The sequence below is a fragment of the Adiantum capillus-veneris genome, chromosome 11 (genome assembly GCF_014529385.1).
Source record: "Adiantum capillus-veneris isolate H3 chromosome 11, ASM1452938v2, whole genome shotgun sequence".
Taxonomy (NCBI): Eukaryota; Viridiplantae; Streptophyta; class Polypodiopsida; order Polypodiales; family Pteridaceae; genus Adiantum; species Adiantum capillus-veneris.
Window position 1 is genome coordinate 27,088,606 of NC_140941.1, and position 19,902 is coordinate 27,108,507.

Below are 19,902 nucleotides of genomic sequence, written 5' to 3' on the forward strand. Positions count from 1 at the left end.
ACAGTGCTTATCACGGGGGCATCACCTCGGTGACGCGGGGAAGATGGTGTCCTTGTGGTAAGTATTGGCTTACTGTCTGGGTACTACGTCCGTAACGCGACGAATCTAGTATCCTTATGGTAATTCAACTTCCCTTTCCCTTTCCCTTTCCCAAAAAACATATGGGCATCAATCAGTAACGCGGCTATATGATGTTCGTATGTAGGCCATTATTTTTCCTTAGATTCAGGCGGCACTCTGTCGGTAACGCGGCTAATAGAGTGTCGTTTGTTAGAAGCATATGTTTTTGCATAAATGTGGCATTCAGGTCGTTAACCCGGCCGTATGAACATCATATAATCTGTATGTGCATGTGCAGTTAATTTTTTAAGTATTAAGTATATGAAATACTTGGTCGGTAACGCGGCTGTGAAGAGTATTTCATATACATAATGTATGAATTGTTTGATTTTTGTTGTTTTTAACTATCCATTTGAAATTATATACTAGCTAATCATATTCAAAGAATACTTTATTCATCAGTCATCGCTATTTTAAATGTTCCATTTATATAGCATACTTTATTCATCAATCATCACTATTTTAAATGTTCCATTTATATAGAATACTTTATTCATCAATCATCGCTATTTTAAATGTTTCATTTATATAGAATACTTTATTTATCAATCATCGCTATTTTAAATGTTCCATTTATATAAATTACATGTAAAAAAATATTTGCACACAAATTGCATGTTTAATATTCGTTTGTAATATTTTTAAAGGACTCTCAAGCATTATCGCTAGTTTTAATGCTTCTTTACATAAATTCTCAGCAAAAAATCTAAATGCATACAATGTGCATGTTAAATATTCTTTTGTATCTTTTTAAAGAGCATCAATTATCATCGCTTTTTGATTGCTGCATTTACATAAATTCTATGTAAAAAAGTGTGTGAACACAATTTGCTAGTCCAATTTGTATACTTTCAATGTTTTAAATGTTTTTGAAGATTTTAAGTCGGTGTGTGCTTTGTTTGAATTAGTATGTGTGCACGGAGAAAAACATAAGCTAAAAATTCAATATATGCTAAAATATTAAAGATCGTTAACATGTATTGTTTGATCTGAATTAAGTTCTTATAAACCACTTGTTTAAACTGCTTTTTACACGTGTAACAGATTGCAATTTTAAGTGAAGATTATATTCAATTTTTATCAATACTTCCTTGCACATTTGTTAAAGTCTTCAAGTGGTGGTTAAGAGTTTACCTGAGATAGTGTGAGAGTGGTAGTGTCATTCGCAACCATGAATTTGTATTTGATATGCTGTTTTTGTATTGTCTAGTGCAAATATGATGCCAGATCAAAAGAAATGTATTATGCGTGCCATTCGTAAAGAATGTATTTTGGAAATCTCATCATGTGCAGCTGATCGCATACAGCAGATTAGTGAAAGCGATGTCTACATCAAAGACATCACTAGCGCTATATGGGAGAACACAGAGCACAGGTTGCGACTTGAAGGCCAATACAAGTTGTTGAGTCCAGTTGGGATACGAGAATATGACCCCCACCACAAGGTCAGGACAGTGTTAGGCAATATGAAAGTATGTTGCAGAGACTTAAAGGAAGATATCCCACCTGCTTGCGACATGTCAAAATTAGAGCTCTGGGATAAATTGTGGGAAGAACAGAACGTAAAGATGAAGCGTGTGAAAGCGCAGGACCAAGCAGCTTTACCCAAGAGATTGAAGATGGCCCAAGATGTGCAAGTAGCTTTGGGAGGTCGATCCGATGCCAACGGCACCGGCACAATCATGCGCACTGCTTTGAATGCAAAGTGCGCTCATCTTGTCGGCATCCCTCACGAAGCCTTAGTAGAAGGTATGAGGATTAGAGCAGGCTCCTTCGGTGTGTGCACATTGTACACTATCAAAGGCATCTCATATTTTCCAAACCACATTACATATGTGGGAAAATGTTAAAGGGAGAGAGTGATGCGAAATTTGACAGCTTTCAGACAGAGCAAGGAATGCAAACGCTTCACCCCTCCATTGTAAGGTGCATTGGGTTTACTACAGAAGCTCCTTGGATCATGATATTCCCATACTACAATGGGGTACCGTGGGCGACATGATGTGCCACTTATCATTCACGCACGGATTGTTCAGACGACACATGCACACGCTACAATACGGCTAGAGGTCATTGCCTGTAGCAAACAACCCTGTAAGCGAGATAGACACGGTGCGGATCAAAGCAGTGGTCGAGCAGATGCCAACAATTCCTTAATCGACGACGTTGCCACTGCCCCCACTCGACCGGTATAGTGCACAGTGACCTGCACCCGTTCAACATAATGTTGGACTTTACTCGCGCCAATAAACCCCGCGTTTAGGTATCATTGATTGGGGTATGATGCTGAGAGTAGAAAATAATTATTTGTCTCCAAGCACACAGTCGGACGAAGCAGTTTTGAATGCACAGAGAGCAGGGAACACCAAGATGGCTAAGCGACCGTGGATTTCTCCCGAACTATATGATCCACAGTGCGCAGATGCATACACAAAAGCAAGCGACATTTATGCCTTGGGCTACCTGTTCGACATGCTGGCAAATTTTTGGAGTGCAGCTAGAAAAATTTATTTTCCAGAAGAAGTTTTTCACCACCCGGACGAAGATGTTATGAGGGCTATTCGAATTAAAGTAGATTTTTGGATGAAGTTAAAAGAGCAGGACCAAAGAAGAAATGCTTCTGACGTGTTGATATTTTTCAAAGAACATTTAAAGACAGACCCTAACCTTGTGCAACGTCCACTTGTTGAACTTGCACCATCATTTTATCCGATTTAAACATTTCAATGATATACATGTCTTGTCAAGTGTATTCTTTTTTTTATTGAAGTGTATTATCTGGTTTGAAGTGGTTCATCTAATTGAGTCAATTATCTTTAATCATTTCAAATTTGTCATTTAACTGTCAGTATTTCAAATTTGCCTTGTGGTTCAATTAGTCGCATTTGTTGTGGTTTGATTTAGTGGATTCCGTGCAGTGTCTCAATGAGTGAGAATATATATTTGCCAATGATATTGAATATTTTCTACTCTGTTGACTGCAGCTCTAAGAGAAAATGGCCGATCAAGAACAAGATATTGGCACTCAATCATTGCCTGATGATCAACAACAAGCGGCTGTTAATGCATTTCAGCGCATGAAGTCTCTGGCACACGGCATGTCGGTACAACAAGCGACACGTACTGCTCGGTGACTCTCAAAGTGGGCAAATCCAAACCATATGCAGTGGAAAGAGATCAATAAAGAAGTGATAAAGGACATGATCAAGACAATATGTCCATGTGAGGACGCAGAGATCAAGAAAGGAAGGTGGAAGGTTTCAAAGTGCAACCATGATGGTATCAAACATAACGTTGAGAGGATTTATTTGCAGGTTTATGGCCATCCCCTGCACAATGCAGATTGTGCGCTATATTTTGCAGGTGCCTGAGAATGTTCACATTTTCTACAATTGTTTTTAGCGCTACCCAGAAAAGGATCCCTAATACGTGGTGCACCGCTAGATTTTGTTGTGTGACAAAATTTACATTGCCACTCCATATATCGGCCGCATATGTTGTGAGCATAATCCCACTCTTTTCCAGGAGCTTTTTTATTCTTTAGCTTCTTCGTACCACTTGTGCCCACATTTTGATCCATTGCTTTTAAATTAAAACTGAAGAGAAAAGAATAAGATGTTCAGTTCTGAAAACATTTTTTTTATTTTCAATATATATTATAATTTAAAAACCATTCAATATGAAACTAACCATGATGCACAATATGAGATTTTCAATGCATGCTACTCAATCCACATATCGATCACCTATATTGTGAGCAACCATACACATTGCAATGTAGTCTATACATGGCGTAATAACCATAACAATGCTATGAATCTCTTTATGTAATTATTATTATAATGATCATTTATATGTCCACTTTGATTTGCAAACAATAAGACACATCTAATTTCATTTGCTACAAAAAAACAAACGAAAGCAATAAAATATATGATTGGTCATTTCATGCACTAATAATCTATCGTAATACATAATGTACTCTCTGTTGGGTTCAAGCCCTTGTCGGTCAACCCGTGGGAAAATCCTCTTATAGGCATGCAAGCAATAGAGATCCATTTTAAGTAAAGTTTGCATGGAAAATTGCCTTTTATATCTAAGGTTTAGAAAGAACAATTTAATAAAAAAAATAGCGTGAGTTGTTTTGCTCTCCAACTGTGTCGAGCTCTCTTCTCTCTTCTCGTTCTCTGCATACCACGTAGCTCCTCACCATGGCCCTCAGGCGGCATCCTCCCTAGCTCCAACCCCAACAACTGGTATCAGAGCCTTGCTCTTGGCATTGGCTTCTCAAGACACTTACTTGCGGTGCTTCTCAAGACGCTCATGTCCTCGCAGAGCCCAAGGGAGGCAGTTGTTCCTAGACGGATAGACACAGGCAGGCATATCGCCTATCAAAATGCTTCTAGTCAAAGGTTGAAGGTACAAAATCTTCATAGCATATCAAAACGCTGGAATTCCTTGGCAGTTGAAGAAGTCGCTAGCATTGAAGGACATAGCATCTCAAAACGCTGCTTCCTAGGCACTGCAGAAGAGGTGACTCCCCATTCACAGAGGGCAGTTTCGCAAGCATCTCAAAACGCTGTGCTTCTTGCAGGCAGTTCTACAAGGCGGTGAGATCCTTGCATCTCAAAAGGCAAGCAGTAAAGGAATATTTTTTGGGCAATTTTCACAGCATCTCAAGATGCATATGTGTACCACCTCACAAGTGGTGCCAGTTCCCTATGGCATCTCAAAACTTTGTTATAGCATGGATGCAAAGGAGGATTGGGGATTCTAAATGTTCGACAGGAATTCAAAAAATGGCACAGCAACATACCATATATGTGCTGAAGTTCTTCTAGCAAAAATTGGCACAAGCAACATACCATATATGTGCTGAAGGTTCTTCTAGCAATTCAATGGTTTACATATGAGTTGTCCTCGAGAGACATGAAGAAGAGGATATTTTGGAGCCATGAAGTACCAGTTGTCATGCACGAAGACTTGAATCAAGAACGTGGTATACAGATTCATCCTTGTTTAGTGTCCTAGATTTGTTATTGTTATGTTGTCTACACAATGACATATTTTCATTCATAGTCTCTTTTACATTATTTGTCAAAAACTCCTATTTTGGTAGCAAATCTTTTTTTGGACCTAAACCCAAATCTTTTGCAAAGGGGGTTTACAAAGCACCACCAGGTTATGGATACACCAGAAATCCTTGGTTGTGAGAAAACCTAAAACTCACGGTTGACGAGTACACCAAAAACTCGAGGTATCATGAGTTGCTTGTCCAGTTCAGGCTTGAGGGGGGGATTGTTGGGTTCAAGCCCTTGTCGGTCAACCCGTGGGAAAATCCTCTTATAGGCATGCAAGCAATAGAGATCCAGTTTAAGTAAAGTTTGCATGGAAAATTGTCTTTTATATCTAAGGTTTTAGAAAGAACAATTTAATTAAAAAAATAGCGTGAGTTGTTTTGCTCTCCAACTGTGTCGAGCTCTCTTCTCTCTTCTCGTTCTCTGCATACCACACAGCTCCTCGCCATGGCCCTCAGGAGGCATCCCCCTAGCTCCAACCCCAACACTCTCTGTATAAACCAATGTATGAACTAACACAAATAAATCTTCAATATAATCACCCAATTGGGGACTACTTGTACCCAGTGAAGGATTGTAGCCCACCCATGCAACCAATTCAATATATAAAAGCTATTTTAACCCAATCCAGGATTATAGATCTTATATTGTAAATCAACTCAAATGTAAGACTTCAAGGATCTTTATATGCCCGGTACACTAGTAGAGGACATCTGACCCTTGACTATCGACTCGTCATTTACATATGCTCATCTTCTAAACCAATTACAGCCCTCCTTTGGACCAATGGATTCTTCGCAATGAGCATGATTCCCCAAGTTTTCAGTTGTTTTGGTTTCGTACCTTTATGTCGGTAAACGAATTAAAATTTTTTAGAAGTGGTTACCGAATTAAGAATCACGTTCGGCCCAAAAAAAGGACCTGTGACTCTGTAACCTTAGGTCAATTCACAAGGAGAGGACAATACCCGACACTCAGATACACTTCCCAAGGATTTGCCTAGCTAAAAGACGGGGGTTAGCCAATTCACAAGGAGATGACAATACCCGGCACTCGGATACACTTTCCAAGGATTTGCCTAGCTAAAAGACGGGGGTTAGCACACTATTTACTATATATAATTACGTCCGTCGGGCTTTTTCATTTTCCCGACGGGCCCTCTGGGCTACTGCATTTACCCGGCGAGCCCGCCGGTGAAATGAAAAAGCCCGACGGGCCTCGCAGGGAAATTGAAAAAGCCCGGCGGGCTAACCGGCTCTATAGGTTTTTGCAGGTCAAAATCAAAGTCATGTTAACAATTAACGTGATCACGTGATTTTTTTATGTAAATACTATAGTTATTTAAGTAATCACCCGATCGTGATTACATTAATGAAATCCCTAATGGCCGAGCCTCGTCACTAATTCACACCTCCTTTGCGGAGGTGGGATCAATGACTCACGATCACCGTTTGATTATGACCGTTGGATTGCCTAGGGAATGCAAAAGATTCTCACTTTTCCAGATCCGAGGCTTGAACCCGCTATCCTCTCCCTCTTGAAATTGAATCTAACCGCTAAGCTGTCACGAGTTCGTTGAAAGGTATGTGTGTCATAAGTTTATAGATCATGGCGTCGCATAAAATTTTACATCCAGTTCACATCTAGTTCACATCGAGTTCACACCAAATTTGGTGTGGTGTGTATACCCTCCCACGTTCACACCAGGCTAACACTTAGTTCACGCCGAGTTCACACCGACTTCGGTGTGGTGCACATACCTTCCGAGTTCACTCTTAGTTCACACTTAGTTCAAATGGTGATCGAACAGCCCAATTGCATCCGCCTCGCGACACCTAATGTGGGCCATTGATCCCACTTCCCTAGGGAGGTGTCAATTAGTGACAAGGCTCTTCGAGAAACCTTTCTATTTTCCTTTGCTTTTCGAGGCTGCATCTCCTCGAAATTTCTTAAACAAGTGATAAAATCACGGGGCTTCCAATGAAAAGGGCACATCAATCTAAACGTAGCTTTTGAGTCATATTAAGCTTTGCCAAGAGCTTCAAATCCCAATCCCACATTAATGAATGGATTTTTTTAGTAAAGTGAAGCAAATATGTGGGCACGATCATTGTGAGCTGCTTAATTAACAAAAAAAACTATTGTGATGATGTTACAACTTTTAGAGAGAAAAAAAAAGGCAAATATGACACATGGAAGGGAGAGAGCGAAGTAGAGAAGAAGAAGACGAAGAGAATTTTAACGTCGTAAGAAACTATCCCAAGAGACCTATTTTAACGTCGTAGGAAACTATCCCAAGAGACCTTATAGATCTATCCGAAGAGGAGAGTTGAACTCAAAGACCTATTATCCAAAAAGGCAAATGGAATAACCAATCTACCACGCTAGGGTGATAAAAGAGAAAGATAGACGTTAAGCGTTATGACGAGCCCAAAGAGTGAGAGATTTTTTTTGTTCTGTGTGCATGCTATCGGTAGTGCGACGGAATAGGGGAGGATTGTGGCTGCAGTCAGCACAAGCCTATTGCATAGCGATATCTTTTTTGGCCTACAGGCTATCAATAGTGCATTAGAGTAGGCCACAGAGGAGGGTTGCGATCAACATGAGCCTCTTGCATTGCGAAATAGAGAGAGAGAGAGAGAGAGATTTTTTCTTGCATTGCGAGGTGGGAGGTGATGCATGTAGTGAATGTAGCACTGCTATGGCCCTTGGCATGTGGTCGTCTTTGCTATGCGACACCCGCAAGGCATGGCCCAGTTAGGTGTGAAGGGAAGGGGGTGTACGCAGGGCTACGCAGTGAGGGAGGATGAGCATATGGATCAATGGCGAGGTAGACTGGCTATGCAGAATGGGTGATAGTGACAGCCCCATGTATTTTATTTTCTAATTAGGAGACACTCCCATGGGCCTCAAGAGAAAAACCTTGCACATCTCACGTGCAGCTGGGAAAGATCTTTTTTGATGTGTGTAAAGTGGGGGACAAGAGCTGATGCGCTTGGCCTGTGGCCTGTACCCCAAGTTTCTGAGAAGGTTTGCCCGAGATTGCAGAGCGTAGTGACGATGGGCCTACTCCTGCCTCACTCCTACCCTTGCTATCTCTCTACGCATGTCTTTCATCTGCAGCATTTCCACAGCTGGTGATCAAGGGTTGTGCATTGGGAGGGTCATAGCCCTTCTCTGTCTCGGTCCTGTGCAAGCCCTCTTATTGTCTGCAAAACCCGGAGGGGCTCGTTTCCTGCCTCTCTCTCTTGTTGCGCCTTGAGATGAGATACGGTTCCGTAGAGGACGAAGGCAAAGAAAGTCAAAGAGATTGTATGTCTTGACGAGAGACAGAGAGAGAGAGAGAGAGAGAGGAGCCATGTGTGATGGCGAGCTTTGCACAGAGGCGATGGAGAGCTACGGGCCAAGTGGAGCTTTGGCAAAAGATGGAGACAGCTCGTATACATTAGCATAAAAGCGAGCAATAAATCATCATGATTCATATAAACCATCATGATTCGTAATTCAAGCTACAACAACCTAAACAATCTTTGATCCTTGCAATGAGCACGTCACTATGGCTTTAGCCCTTTGGGCAGGCCAAAAAACGCTTCCAACATCATAGCCCACATATAACTTATGAGCTTCCGATATGACCTTGAATCTGGTTGATTTAGAATATCATGTGCTGACTTTATTGCATAGCTTACGACGCCTACGAAGGGGCATGTCAAGATGTTGTCAACTTTGAAAATGGGGAGAAAATCGGTCACTCTACCGCATTTCTATGCACGACAAAACTGCTCCAAGTTCAACACTTGTGTTGGTCGACGGGAGCTGAACAACCAGCTCTTCAGGTACTGGAGTGCTAGCTTGCTAACGAGAGCGCAGGTCCCGCCATCGCTAGTTCTTACCAACCACGGCCGTCATCACCATCTAATCTGCACCTACCTAGAGTCACAGATAGCTACAGCAGGAAGAGTGGAGCAGTTGGCTAGATTTGGGCTGCTCCGCTACAGGGAGAGAATCAATATGGGCTCTGATCACCATACCCTGGAGGTGCTCTCAGCTTTAGATAGAGCCAAGACACAATGGTACCACTTCACCGCCATCATCATTGCCGGCATGGGCTTCTTCACCGACGCCTACGACCACAAGGAGCTTTGAACGACTTACCATATGGCAAAAATTATATAATTGCTAGATATATTACTAGTTTCAATACACACATCTAGCAAAAGTGCAAACTAGTAAGCTTGAGAATACTCCTAGATGCTTCAAGTAGTAATTTTCTTACCATATAGTAAGTTGAGTAGCTATATGGTAAGATAATTGCTAGATGAATCAAGAGAGCAATCTCACTTACTAATTTGAGATGTGTTATGAAACTAGCAATGTATCTAGCAACTCAAATATATGAAATAGTAATTCATCTAGTAACTTCAAAGCAAGAAGTAGTAATCCATGTAGCAACTACAATATCCAACTAGTAAGTCAATTAGTAAATAATTGCTAGATGAATCAAGAGAATTCAAGATCACTTGTCAATTTCATATATGAAGTTAATTGAGAGTGCTCATCTAAACATAAAGCATATTAGTCATTTGACCTCAAGCTAATACACATTGGAAATCAACAACCATTGAGAATGTCCATTTAGATACATTACTTAATCATCATTACACAAATGAACGTCTTTTAAAGTTAAAACACCAAGCTTTGCAAAATCGATATGCACTACTCCTTCAACTAAGAGCCATGCCACTAAGTCCTCACACATTGTTGAGGAAGTAGTGTCATTCACTTTCCTACCAAAGAATGAATGTGTCTTCTTCAAAGCACAGTAAGTAGGCTTGATCAATTGGTAGATCTCTTCCACTTTTTGAGTATGAAGCCACTTCATTAGAATGACTTCTTTGTCTCTAGCAGACAATGTTCTTGCCTACAAAAAAAAATGATGCAAGTGTAAGATTCTAAAATGCTATATCTTTCTCATGTTTAAAAAACTAATGCAAGCAAGACTTCACATGATCTAAAACACACCTTGGTTTCCATAAGAGACTTCTCTCCACCATCTTCTCTTAAGGACTCCTATACCATTGAAGTAATAAAGTTATTTATAAGCAATCAAAGACTATTCTTAAATGAAATCCTAAGTAATTACCTTTTTCTTATGTTTTGCCGCCTTGGAAGCTTTGTCTTTTTCTTCTAACAAATCTTTTAGCTTACTTGTAACCTTTTAAAATAAAAATGACTCAATAATGCTAAAAAGAGCATCACACTAACTCTAAGTAAGATAATGAGAAAATTAAGTATACCTTTCTCTTTCGATTGCTTTTCCTAGAGCTCGCATCCATATCATCCGCAGCACAAGACTCGCTTAAACTTTTATCCTTCATTTTCTCACGAATAAAAATCAATAAAGACACTACATAACTAAAATATAGCATGAATCTCATCAACAGATAAGGTTTTTACAATCAAACCTTTTTCGTCACATTATCACCATTGCCACCCCCCTCATGATCTATATGTCTCTCTTTTCCTTGTAATGAGACTTTTGAGCTTTCATCTCTTATAAAATGTTGATACTCCTATACAATTGTAAAGAAAACATGATCTTCACAAAGAGACAGAGAGAGAGAGAGAGAGATTGATTAACAAACCTCATAAGCACTTTTTGGATCATCCTCTTCCATCCATGACATATCAGGAATGTACACATCCTCATCTTTCTACATTCACAAAAAAGAAACATAAATAAAGTAAACTTATTACTACCTCATAGTGAGCATAAATAATTTAAATGTCATAGCACAAAAGAACCTACACGATTTGATATATCATCAGCTTTATCATCGACAACAAACTTCGTCACTTGCTCATCAACATGAGAACTCTCAATCTGAAAGAAGTTTAATGTGAATAACATATAACAAATCAAATAAAACCCCTGTCATAAAAGAATATGTACTCATTGTTGCATGAAGCTCTCCTTCTTGATCATCTTTCTCATCCTTGTGCTCAATCGTTATATTATCATCATCCATACATAAGACCTATAATTCTAAATATTATTAAACAAACTTGCAAAGATGTCAAAACAAATATAGGCTCAACATAAATTATTGTACCATGGAGTTGGTTGAGCAAAGTGTCTCTTGGCTTGTCTTCTTTTTGCTCCACTTATGTTTTGCCGCTAATGACTTGATACACCATGTGTATAAATCTTCCTCCTTCCATGGATAAGCCACACCATCTATTGTGATGGCCTTGAGCGTTGCTATATTCTTTTTAATGATCCTCAAAACTACATTCTTTCGCTCATTGTTGTTACGAAGATCGACAATGGCTTCTCCTTTAGCAAACCACTTTCTCACCTCTCCATAATTGACATATAATACTCTATATTGCTCAGGATGCTGTTTTAAGAGAAAATCTCGACCATACAACTTATTTTTCTCTCTCAATTTTGGTGGTGGTGGCCTAAAAATCTGATCATACACAACAGGATCATATCTAGGTGGATCACTGATTGCAGCGATGCTAGAGGGATCCGAAGTTACCCTCTTATTTCCAGAATAATTTGCTCTCCTCACATTGAGAGTTTTAATAGCCTCTTCACTAGATCCTCCTAGTAGCTGCTGTAATAATGATTGTGAGCAACTCATACTTGCCCTGACAAAGTAACAAAATCATATTTACGATACAATATTTATAAATTTAAATCAAATAACTGAAACAAAACAACATAAAATCAATTTTAAAGAGTTTTCAATCAAAATTCTTACACATCACAAAAGAGAGAAAGTTTTTGTGTAGAATCAACTTTAAAGAGAGTCCTGAATAAAATAGTAGATACAAATGCTTATACATCATGGAGATCGCCACATAATAGGTATCCATTGTTCAAGCACACCAGGTTTTGTAACTTTTTTTTGTCTTATCACAGTCCAATTTTTTATTAGAATATGACAGCTATCCCAACTTCTCCAATGATCTTCTTCGGTGTGAATAGTCCACGTATTTCTTTGATGTACATCAGCCTTCAAGATGGCAAGTCTTGCCAATTTTTCCTCAGGATTTGATTCCCTTACCACAGCATGTTGAAAGACTTTTTCAAGTCCACTATTCATAGAAACTCTCACTATATCTTGTTCCTCTAACCATAAAGGAACATTCCCACATTGTCCTTCCATAAGCAATCTATCTCTGTGCTTCAAGTCCTTTACTTCATAGGCAATGAGCTTTTGGCTTTTAGGTAGTGACATTGGTATAAATTTATGAAGAAGAGAGTAAATAGGTTGGATACAATCCCATGTAAAGGGCATTGGTGTCTTCTCAAGGACACTCATTCCTGTGATTGCATCAATGAGTAACCTTTCAGAGTCATCATCACCTACGATGCATTGTCTGTAGTATCTTCCTCCAAAGAAAAGCATAGACTTCCCATTGAAGTGCATTGAGAAAAGAGAGGTGATACAAGCCTTCCAATGTCCGTGTTTATCTGACATACTATTTGTATCCTCAGCTCTCACTACCACATGGGAGCCAACTTTATATATTTCTCCTCTGTACAATACCTTTTCGTATATCTTTAAATCTGCAATTGGAAAGCTCTCTTTCATATTCCAAAACCTCTTTAAAAATATGGACTCCTCAGTTGATGGCTCTCGATAGATGCATCTTTTCCTTGATATGCAAATTCCCTTCAAAAGAAGACAATCAATACAAGGTGCACTATGGCCATATTTCAAGAGAGCATTCCACAGGGATCTTGCCTTGGCCACCGATGAAACAACTAAGAGCCCATCCATATGATGTGCAGAACACTCATGCAATTGGCCTTCATTACATGGGACATTGCTGAGTCCACTCATTGAGGAATGTAGATCTCTCAAGAATCTTTGATCAGGTAAGAGACCATCATTGTCAGAGCGGACAGATTGAAAAACTTTAGTGAAAAACTTCCTCAAATAGAATTGGACGAATGATGCCTCATCGCTGAGATTATTGGTCTTGATGGTACTATAGATCTTCACAAGACGCTCGAATATGTAGCACCAATAACGATCATGTAGCCCATGCCGAATTATATCGTCAAGAAGCTCACCATTACCTACAATCAAAATGGAAATAAATAGTTATGCTCACACACATAGTGAGTAGCGTTAAATGGTAACTTTGAATTTGCACTACATTTCTACTCAAATGTATATATTTTTTATCAAAGTTTTAACCTAGTGTTCATTCTCTCTTTTCGTAATAGCCTTTTTTCATACAAACACCTTACCCTTCTCAGATCTTTATGCATTTACATCATATTTCTCTCTTCATGCTAAATGTAAATAGTAAACTTAATTCTACTCTCCTAGTTTTTTTATTGCACATTCTTTAACTAATTACCTTTACTAATTTAAATAGCTATCTACATCCCATAATTTGTAAATAAATAATTTATGGGCACTTATCTTACCCATCTTCTCTCAAGGGTAGGGTTAACCTTGTAGGCCTTCCCTTCCCCACCACTATGTGACCCAAGTCTTGGATCATTTACTTGTGTTGGTCAACAAATCTTAAATATAATGTATATCCCCAATAAATCAAACTTTATTGGAGCCTACCTCATTTGTTTAAGGTGGATTCCCTTTTGAAAAAAAGCATGCTACACCTTGGATGCATGCTAAAGGACCCCCTACAAGGAGACTTGGTTCGAAAGGTGTTTTGGATGCATCTTGAACGCTTTAGCTCATGGGTATACTTGAGGAACACTCCAAAATCAACTTAAAAACTTTGAGAAGGTCAACTTTGCCTTTTACAGCACCCAATTCTGAGTTACAGGCTGAAAGTTATGGTGAAAACAAGGTGCTGCGGACACTGTTACTGCAGGTCAAAGTTACAATCAGGTAAACCACAAAGGTGAAAAGTTTTCTTGACTTCTCCAACATTCTAAAATACCAATGGGGAGTTAAAAACCACTTGCATGTGGAGGGGTCGGCTCAAGATGCTTCCAAAGACACAACAAACAGGATGGGGACACTCTGCAGGAGCCACTGGAGGGACATCATGGTGGGGCCCACATACATTATCAACCCTTATGGAGCCTCCATGACCTAAAAGGCTATTTTTAATGAAAAAATAAGTCCCTTATTTTCATAATTTAAGGAATGGTCAAAAGGGAACCTAACTATGGTTAATTACCTACCCTAGTCAAGTTTAACCTAACCCAAGGTCTTGTACAGCTATAAAAAGGCTCTTTGGCAAGCACAAAAATACACACACCTACTCCATTGCTGCAAATAATCTCCTCTAAGGTTAGGGAAGCCCTAATCTCTCTCTCCTCTTGTCTCCCTATCCATTTCCTAAGCTCGCTATCATAAGCGGCACCATAGAGAGAGCATCAATATGCTATTGCTACCATTCTCTTGCAAACATTTCTCTTATCATACTCATCCCTAAATAAGGATTTTAGATTCTATATGAGAGCAAGGATATCAAGTTCAATGATCTATCTCATGGTTTGATCAACAAATTGTTGCAATTGGGGTGTTGTCGTCACACTTTTGCTCTAAACGCATGTAAAATTGGTAAGCTTATCTTGGCAGCTTCTCATATTTTGTGCTCATTGGGTTGCTTGTTTGTTGAGAAAGTTTTTTGTGCACCATGGTGTCTATTTGCTTGGCTTATCTCCTTATGTTGTGTGTAAGTAAGTCTTGGGGCTGCATAGATGGAGAAGAGCTCTCTATGCATGCCACCTTATGTGTGTAAGTAGTCTCTTCTTTTGGGAAAGGAAAGGAGTTGTCAAGTATTTGTGCATTGTGGTGTTTTGAGTTTTGAGGTTTTGTGATTGCTTTTCTTAGAAGTATATGAGCACTAATATGGTGAAGGTCAATCTTTGCATGTGAGTTTGTGCAGCGTTCAAAGGGATTGCTTAAGGAGTGTGTGTTGAATGGTTGAAGGGCATTTTGTGTTGAAGCACATAAGGAAGGTGTGAGTGTGTGTGTGTGTGTGTGTGTGTGTGTGCGGTTTGTTTTGGTTTCCTTCTTTCTCCATAAAAGAGGGTGGTGCCCCTAAGAAATATGCGTGTGTAGGGTCTCACGGAGTGGTTGTCTGGTGGGAGCCTTGAGTTGAGCCCCATCTCAAAAAATCCGCTCTCAATAGCAAAACCAAGTAACTCTCAAAAATGAGAGAAATATATATACCGGCGATATGCTCGAAAGGCGATGAATTAGCCCCAAATGCCTCTTCCCTTCGAACTCTCCAAGATTGCAGTAGTATCTTCATAATTCTAATATCCTCCATGGACCAACCATGATCTCTACTGTAGTTATAAAAGCTATGAGCTATATCTACCAAGAGAGTTCCCAAAACATGCATTTCTGGCAAAATACCACTTACAATTTTTAGGATATATGGAAGGCACCATTGAATAAACTTTTGATTCTCTTCAGCTTTGAAGCACTCAAAGTAGTTACTGGGAGAGTTTGGCCACCTTCCGTAGCGGATAGTGTTGGGCACATCCTTTGTAAGTGAAGACACTGCTGAATCTATCTCTTTCTTAAGAGCGTTGTTAGAGATTTCAAATAACTGAGCAATATATTTCTTGAAGACGTTTAATGCTAAAGTGTGCATAACATCATACACACAATCAAGAGATATATCAAATCCATATAAGTTAGAGAGCCTCCAAACTATGGACTTGCCTGATAGGCCTGCTTGTTTCCATGCAGCTTCCTTCTCTGCTTGTGTGCAGCAACGCTTGTCCTCTTCTAAGGCAGATTTCATCTCCTCAAATGTTCGTTGTGGTGGTGGATATCTTGCCTGGTAGCGATTTCCATCATAGACATATCGTCCATCAGGCCTGGTGGCACCCCTTTACCAAAGTTGCCTGAGCTTTATCACGATGACAAAACTCTTGTCCTCCATTCTTGAGTAGACCTATTTTGCACTGAGCCGGATGGTCGCCGGTAACCATCATGAGCAGTGCACGTATCTTGCAAGACTTGGAAAACCCTTGTGGATTGTCGAAAATCCTGTCTAGTGGATACTCATATAATACATCTATCCCATCCAAAAATAAGCTTTCAAGTTCATCCACCAATGGAGTTAGGAATGTTCCAAATACATCTCCTGAACTTTTTATAATCTTTTTGCAATTTTGCAGAATAAACAAAACTGGTAAAACATCTATGGAAGAACTACATCCAACATTAAGCAGCGATATTTCCACAACACCACATCTCTTTTGGGTCGTCTTTGACGTTTGAAAGCCGTCCCAATGTAGTAAAATTGCTATATTGCGAGGATCACCCTAACCAAATGATGACATATATTACACATAAGCAGAATGCAAAAGGAACCTCTAAAAGAGAAGTCAAACTCACCACTTCAATTTTCTTGCGACATTTGATGTCCTGGAAGCACTCAATGCAGATAAAGTTATATACTTTATTCACAGCATCCCATCCGGTTTGTAGTGTTGCATGGCGTTTAAAGACTGGAAATGTGGTGTAGCATGCTGAATTTGAGCAAACCACAGGCAGTTCATATGATGTACTTGGATTCCAGAAGTCCTTCACTTCTTGAAACTTTGTTCCATCCCAAAAATCGATGATCCTCTGTTCATTGTTGAGTGCAGATGCGTTGTCCCATCTATGTTTGTGACGCCATAGATTTAGCAACTCATGACAGTAGGTACTACTCTTCGTCAGAAGCTGTAACTAAGGACCGATCGGAATATAATCAAAAGAAAGCATAGACTTTCTTGTCTTTTCGCAAATCAGACACTTCTCACAACACTTGGAGCAATCCCTCTTAAACTTCCTAAAAGAGGATCAAGCATTGCATACACATCTTGGAATTTCTCCTACATAGTTATCCTCTATGCTTGGTTGAAGAAGCTGTGGTGGATGTTTTACTCCTAGATTTCCTGTGCAGATACGATAGCGCCGAGCATTAACCATTCCAAGGCCTTTAAGCATGGTTTGCATTTGATCCCAACATGCTGGAACTTGAATACCCCCAAGGTCACCATCCCATGTAGATGGAAGTTGGACTAGCATTTTAGCCAAACTTCTTTTGAAAGAATTGTGAGTGACTCTTGGCCCCCCAAAGTCGCCAAAGAGCAAGCGTAACATTTTATCTTGAACACCAATTGGTAGTCGATGCTCATCCCACAAACTTTGAAGCTCTACTACTCTCTCCACTAACTCCATAAACAAAGTAGAGGACTCATCCTCCTGACTCTCATGGATGTCCATGTTATCCTCATCATGAACTAGCTCCTCCTCACAAGGTAGCTCCAAAGAGGTAAGAGTGGCTCCTTCGTCTGGTTGGGCATTAGATATAAGATCCATGTCACCAACTTCAGATAGATTTGATAGGCCAAAAGTTTTTTTAAAGCTCTCATATTTGCGTATGAGATCTTGATGTCGATAGTAAGTAGACAAGTGCACTTGACGACCTCCTCCACAATACAATGTGCAAGTGCATTGGATGCTCCGATCAAGCTTCTCAACACTCCTTAATTCTCTCTCAATTTGGGAAGAGGATGCCTCTAGAGTTGAAGGCGTTGCTTCGATGATGGGAGCATGATGCGATGGAGCTGTATCATGAGAGCTGGGCTCCAATTGGACTCTTCTTCTTTTATTTACTGAGGGATGAAGCTTTCCTAGGGAGTCTTGTTGTCGATGTTGAGAAAAAATCCTCTTGGTCACCAAAGCCCAACCACTAGAAGAATGTCTACATAAATAATTGCAAGAGCACTTCCAAGACAAAGTCGAACTCATAGCTGTTAAAAAAAACAGATTGACACACAAAAATAGAGAGTTGATAAGGGTAACACTACGAGAAAACTAAAATCAATTAAAGTCCTCCATTGTAACCAAGGGATACAAAAAGCATGGTTCACCCCCAGGAAAGAGTGGTGGAAGAACACATGTAACAATTTTTCTTGCAGGTAAGAGGCTCAACAAAAGGTAGAATCTATATTGCAGAACATCGTGAGAAATACTTTGGGTTCCAAGATAGGAAATCTTGTAGTAATCTACAAGAGACAAATCTTTCTTCACTAATAGCATTCCTAAATTTAAATACCAAGCAGTAGTGTCATCAATATAGATAGTTGTTACATGTGTTTCTCGGCCTTTCTTGCCAAATAAAAAGTACGAGCTCTCCAGCCATGGTACATAAGAGACCCCATGTTGCAATAAGCCCTTACAAATGTTTTGAAAAATATGGCATCGAGCATCGCGAGGAAGAACACAAGATGGAGCCATTGAATAGACTTTGAATGATGCACAAGGAACCTATGAAGAAGTAATTATCAACTAAACTGATAGCCAAAACTCACATAAGAAAAAACATCTCTCTCCTTCTCTCTATCTCTCTCATGCATACCATCTTGATAGAAGCAACCACAATTTACAAATACAAATAAAGAGTATCTTAACCTGATACAGAAGCCTAGGGTAATGATGGATCTAAAGTGCAATGATGAATTTAAACGGCACAATTCCATACTCTGCCAGGCCTGTAATTAACCTCTACCTCGGTTTAGTGTAATCCCACCCACAATTTTCAAAGCGACGTCCAAACTTGTGTGGATTTTCCCTCCCCCATTTCTTGATTTAGCCCTATTGTACATATGCTGGTTTTTTCATTGGGAGAGTCTCCCATCATGTTTGTTGTAGCCCTCTCTTGAAGAGGTGATTGTAGCCCTATGGGCAGTTTCAGTAACTATAGAAGCTCAAAAGACTCTGTTTCGCTTACACATCAATTCGGGAGGGATGGAGACAGACACCATGGACACTATCTAGTTTTCTGTGCAAGTAACTGGCTTGGAAGGGAAAGCTTGGCAGTCATGTACGGGGAAGCAAGACTCAAGGGGAGAAGATGATGCGCAGGCGTTGGGGGAGAAGGTAAACATGGCACAGCAGAGATGCAGGGAGTATGGCGACGAGGCATTAAGAGTGGGGAGGGAGAGATTCTGTAGAATCTTCTCACAAATGATTTTTTTAAAACATATACCAACACTACAAGAGGCTCTTCATATTAGCGACTCTCACACAGCGACGCTTATAGCGACGCTCATAGCGACGCCGGCTGGGGTAAAAAAATAACCGAGCGCGCCCAAAAACTCAGATCTCAGATCTGAGTTTTTCAGCGCCCTCAAGCAAGGAGCAGGTAACGCTCTCCCTCACTCTCTCTCTCTCTCTCTCTCTCTCTCTCTCTCTCTCTCTCTCTCTCTCTTTTTCTTCTCCACACACACACACACACACACACGAGGAGAGGAAGGAGAGCCAGGTATTCTCCTTCCCTCTCCTCATTCTCATGTTCCCTTCCCCTCTTTCTCTCTCCCTCTCTCTCTCTCTCTCACACACACATACACACACACACATAGTGTTTTTGTGAGAGAGAGAGAGAGAGAGAGAGAGAGAGAGAGAGAGAGTACAAACAAAAACAAAAACGCACACACACATACATAAACAAAGAATGCACACACACATTGAGAGAGAAAAAGAAAGAGAGAGCATGCATAAACAAAAAACGCACGCATTGAGAGAGGAAAAGAGAGAGAGAACATGCATAAACAAAAAACGCACACATTGAGAGAGGAAAAGAGAGAGAAAACATGCATACGATCCAAAAAAACGCACACACATTGAGAGAGAAAGAGAGAGAAACTAATTTAACGTCGTAGGAAACTAATTAAAATTAAAAGACC

The 19,902-nt window shown here is 39.9% G+C and overlaps 2 pseudogenes; one reads left to right on the forward strand and one right to left on the reverse strand.

Moving 5' to 3' along the window:
* Positions 1-4,443: 4,443 nt before the first annotated feature.
* On the forward strand, positions 4,444-4,950 carry LOC147447025 (uncharacterized; annotated as a pseudogene).
* A 4,896-nt stretch (positions 4,951-9,846) lies between these two features.
* LOC147447026 (uncharacterized) lies at positions 9,847-16,933 on the reverse strand (annotated as a pseudogene).
* Between the last annotated feature and the right edge of the window lie 2,969 nt (positions 16,934-19,902).